This window comes from Homarus americanus, unplaced genomic scaffold (genome assembly GCF_018991925.1).
Source record: "Homarus americanus isolate GMGI-L3 unplaced genomic scaffold, GMGI_Hamer_2.0 scaffold57980, whole genome shotgun sequence".
Lineage (NCBI taxonomy): Eukaryota > Metazoa > Arthropoda > Malacostraca > Decapoda > Nephropidae > Homarus > Homarus americanus.
The window spans coordinates 6,959,943-6,965,252 of NW_024716703.1; positions in this window are offsets into that span (position 1 = coordinate 6,959,943).

The following is a 5,310-nucleotide window of genomic DNA, read 5'->3' on the forward strand; positions in this document are numbered from 1 at the left end:
GTAAAAAATATCAGTTAAAGTTTTCGTCTTTGGTTGTGGTCCTGAATACTGAAGAGCCTATGGTGAACAAGACAACATTGGGGAACAACAATTCCTGCCTGCCAGGGAACAGCATATTTGACCAAAACACGACATTCAAGTAGGAATATTATGTTTCCTTCAAATAACTACCAGCGCATAAGAGAAGATCATAACAAGCTGGAGGGATGTCGTAATGGAAGAACCAGATAACTAAGAGACGTCTTCCTAGTTTCGGGAAGAATCACCATCTGACTGAATCCAGATTCAGTTCCGTGTTATGAAAAGTACAATGAAAAATTACTTTTGCATAGTGTGATACACTCTGGACCCGTCTTTGGTAATCACAAGATACACTGGAAAACATGCCAGGGTGGCTGTCGGGTCTTCTACATAATGCACAAGTGCGTTGCTCAGGGGAGGTGGGGATTTCATTCTCCCAAGCAAAGTCATTCCCGATGACGATAGGGGCAGCAATCACGTCCCTTTTCCGCGACCCTATCCATAGACGTACGAGAGGTCATGGAGTTTACGGAGGACATCATACCAGGTGGGTGGGGAGTCCAGGGGGGTGACTGCTTCCCGAGCTTCTCTCTATTTGCGGCGAATTTGGGTCATAAGTTGTAAAAGCGTTCGAGGAACAATGTAGTCAGGTGTGGCCTTGTTACAACCAGTCTTGGCAGGGCCATGTGCTGCCTCATTCCCCAAGATACCGACATGACTGGGTATCTATTGGATTGTCACAGGACGGCCTGTATCCTGAAGTGTTGATGTTAGCCCTCGTATTCGGAGGATGAGGTCCTTATTCTCCCCTGATCCAAATGCTATCCCGTCGAGAGTAGACCTGCAATCGCAGCTGACAAGCAAGGGGCAGAAACCATCAGCTCGGCCTGAGTGGAGGATGCCCCATCAGAAACTCTGAGAGAGAGTTTGATAGGCTCAGGGGTATCAGGACGGTAGAAGTAAACACCCCACTACAGGTAGGGCAGGGGTGGCCCTACCTGTAGCGGGGTCAACAGAGCCATCAGTGCAGAGGACGACCCTACCTAGGGACCAGGGTTCACGTGGGATTTCGGGAGCTGTCCACCGAGGGCATTCACTTCAGGTTGAAAATTCACTCAGGGAGAAAGAGACAACAGTAGGGGTGAAAACAATATGAGGCAATAAGTCGTGTTCCTGAAGGGCTCGGGTGAGTGACCCTCGCCACTGTCTTCTAGATGGAGGTTGGCCTCGGACAGCAGGAGTCAAGTTGGCTTGGACATAGTTGCCTTGAGGATCCCATAGAATGAAAACGGTAGTTTTCTGGCAAAACTCCTGGACACGATCCAGTAAGGGGAAAGACCAAGTTCGGTATATAGAGAAGTAGAGCGTGTCCACTGAGGAGCCCCAAGGATGATACGAGCAGCTTTCCTCTGGGTAACTTCGAGACGTTTGACAACAGTCCGACTAATGTTGACGAGGGCAGGGGCGGCGTCGTCGACACACGAGCGGACTTGTACATGGTGATAAGTACAGGGATGGTGCCACCAAGGGAACTCCTGCACATGGTAGAGAGGGGAGCGAGACGCCGAAATCATACTGTATGTCTCGAAGATAGCGGACTTCAGGGATATGACAACGGGCGCGAGTTACATACACACCCAGGTAGTTTGTCTCATTAACCTAGTCCAAGGGCGTTCCTGATAAGTGAAGGAGGATGGGGGTGGAGGTACAGCACGACCGTGCCACATGGTTTTTTTTCGCAGTTGAAAGACGGAAACCAATTGAATCACACTCTCTGGACACCAGATCAAGGATTTCCTGCATGGTGAGGTAGTCAGGGGCTTGGAGGAGGACATCGTCGGCAAATCCTGAGTGGACAACTTCTGCCGGCCACAGAAGAGATGCAATGGAGTGCATGGCAGTGTTAAACAAGGTGGGACTTAGGACTCCACCTTCAGGGGTGCCGAGGTTCATTTCTTGAACAGGAGATATAGAGCCTTCAACACGAACCCGGGTCTAACGTCCAGTGAGGTAAGAAGCAATCCATCGAAGAAGTCTCCCTTTAACCCCAAACCGCGCAAGTTCAGCTAAAATGAAGGCAGGCTGAGCCGTATCAAAGGCTCCCTTGATATCAAGGAAGACGGAGAAACGGACAACCTGATTGTAATATAAGGAAGCAGTGGAGTGTGCTGTGCTGCGATGTTGTATGAAACCATTGAGGGAATTATGGAATTCGCCTATGGTGTGAAGAAGGCGACGATGGAGAATCCTCTCCATCATCTTGCAAACACAGGAGTAAGGCTAATGGGTCGATATTTCCCAGGATCTCCCGGCTTAGGGATGAAGATAATAGTGGCATTTTTTCAGTTAGACGGGAGAACCCCATGACCATAAGACATATTGTAGAGAGAGAGCAAGGGCCCGTTAGGAATGTTAGTACAGGCTTTGAGGACGGAGTGTGATATCTGATCATCCCCAGGAGAGGTGTCTTTTCCAGAGTGACGAGCACAGTCAAGCTTGAACTGTGTGATGGGATGATCAGCGAGGGCAGGAGAGGTAAGAGTAGCACGAACAACAGGCTCAGACACATCATTGCGAACCTGCACTGCTTCCTGCATCAGATCTGGAAGTGCCTCAGGGGAGGAAGCTCGTACCCAGTCCTCCATTAAAGAGTAGGCAAGGGAGGCGGGGTCAGGGTGGGGAGGAGGCCTCCGTCGAGTACCCCGTATAGCATTAATCCGATTCCAAACATTGGAGGGTGGCGACTGGTACGATAGAGACCCCGTGAAGGAGAGCCAGTCTGCCTCACGAATCCGACGACGCTCCTGAGTTGCAATGAAACACAAGTTTTTGAAGTCTTCCCAGTCCTCTGGAGAACGAGACCTCAGTATGGCAGAGTGGAGATCACGGGTTACCTGCCGGAGGTGTCTCATGGCAGGGATACGATACCAGTAGTTGGTGGCACTTCTGGGGTGACGGGGGGGGGGGGCGTGGATGGGCAGCGCGATTGACAGAGTCATGCATGGCATCAACAAAATCAACACTGTAAGAGTCAAGACACTGAGGGACGACATAGGAATCCGGCCAGGTAGAAAGGTATTGAATAAAGGAAGGAACAACATCTTGTGTGAGACGAAGGCGAGGGGATCGATGTAGGGGCAGAGAAGGAGTGCCTGAGATGGGTAGTAACGGCAAGATGGACACTATACAGAGCAGGCTCGGTGCAGACGGTAGGATGAAAGGAGGTATGACCGTTCAATTGTAGGCTAACATCAAGGAAACTATGGGGGAGGCGAGTAGGATCGTCAGGACAAAGAAAGTGAACATCATCATCCCCTTTAAGAAACTGTGAGAGATGTGATCCGTTAAGGGTACATGGAGTGGGATAATCTGGAGTAAGAGTGGGATGGCGGGCATTAAAGTCGCCGTCGCTAAGAACAAGAGTGGGAACCCCAACATGGAGGTCGAGAAGAACCTGGGGGTACACAGAATCACTCTTGAAATGAATATTGACGAAGGGTCCGGTCACCAAGAGTATGGGAGACAGAAAGTAACTCAGACGGGGTCCATGTGAGGCATGTGAAGGGAGACAAACAGTTGGAATGGTGTTACGCACAAGGGTGAGGACGCCACGGGCCTGTCTACGGTACCGAGGCTGGGTGTAAACAGTATAGCCAGAGAGGCGGGGGGAGTAACATGGTCTGCGGTGGTTTTCTGAAGTAGAGCGACATGTACTTGATAGGAGAGCACAAACTGGGCGAGGTCTGTCCGGCGAGGACTAATTCCCTGGATGTTCCATTATAAAAAGAGGAGGGAGCGGCCTCCTGTGTGAGATGAAGAGTTGGTGGGGATAGACGGGGCTCCGGAGGAGGTACCAAATTCTGTTGAGGATATTGGAGAGGGACGAGTGGGAGAGCGAGGGATGGATCCTCCATCTCCGGAGAAGGAAGGACGTGGGTCACCAGGGCATGCAAAGTGCTCTCCTTTGGGTCAGGGTGTCTAGAATGAGTTGTTGTTGCCTCTGCACAGTCGCTGTAAAGGCCTGGCCTTTGGGTTAAAATCCCCTGCCAGCCTAATCAGATCTTATAAAAGGGAAAGTCAATAACCATGGGTTTCCAAGGGGTAACAAACAACCGTTAGAGATTGACATCTCTTTACTACGAAAATAATCACAATAATTTTACTCTGACACCACTCACACAAATATTAAATAAACAACACGGGAGTCAAACAATTACTTAAAACAAAACAATCAATACAACAACGGCTGCAGATGAATCTTCCTCCTAACCAGCACTTTGGAATGCTCTGGTAACGCGGTGATCCGCTCTGAAGGGAAGGTCCAAGGCAGCTTCCTCACTTAGCGCCGGCGTTGGTGGGCGATGTATTGCCAAACAAGAGAGACGCCAGGGCACGGACGGTGGATAGGGCGTGGAGGAAGTGGCGATCACGTGGCAGCCGCGGCAGTAGCTGGAGTAGGTGACCAGAGTTGACAGCCGAATAGTGAAGGACTGGGGAATCAGCCCACATAACCAGAGTTGAAATCGAACAGCTGTGTGAAGTATAGCTGTGGTGATGGCTGGATGTCTGGTGTGTGACGAGGCAGCAGCAACCTTCTCACCTCCGTCTACCCCCTTAGTGGGGCAGCGAACAAGCAAACGAGCGGCAGACAACCATCCCGCTTGTTACAGCCCTTACAGTCGCAATTGTCTCCAGAAACGAAGTGAGTTGGGCAGAGAGAAGGTTAATTTGCTTGGAGTGGCGATCCAGACGGAGAGTGATTGTTTCCATAGAACCAACTTGGTGTACCTGTGCAGGAGCTGAAGGTGGCGGCGAGGAATGGCAAGGGCCGGACTAGGCAGGAGGTGGTGGTGACGGAGAGGAATGGTGAGGGTTCAGGTGAGCAAGAGGTGGTGGGGCTGGTGAAAGACAGCTCGGGTCCAGGTGGGCAGGAGGTGGTGGTGACTGTGTGGCAGGGCCAGCAATGACCTCGTTCCAAGAACGGTAGGGAAAGGGGGGGAGGGAAGAAAGGATTGGTGGTAGGGGTGACAGGAAGGATGGTATGGAGAGGAAATCAATGAGAAATCCTTGATGGAGAGGATTGAGGTTTGGTTGGCAGGGGCTTCATCAGAGACGAGGGCGGTGGAACAAGGTAAGTTTTCCCTGGGAGAGTGCCAGGACGCTGTGGGCAGTTGGCATTCCAGACGTGGAACAACTGGGATTTTGCTCTGAATTTTCGATTTGTATTCCATTGTGTCGTGAGGACCTGCATAGAAACCACAGGCGACCATCCTCGTGCACTTCCAGGTG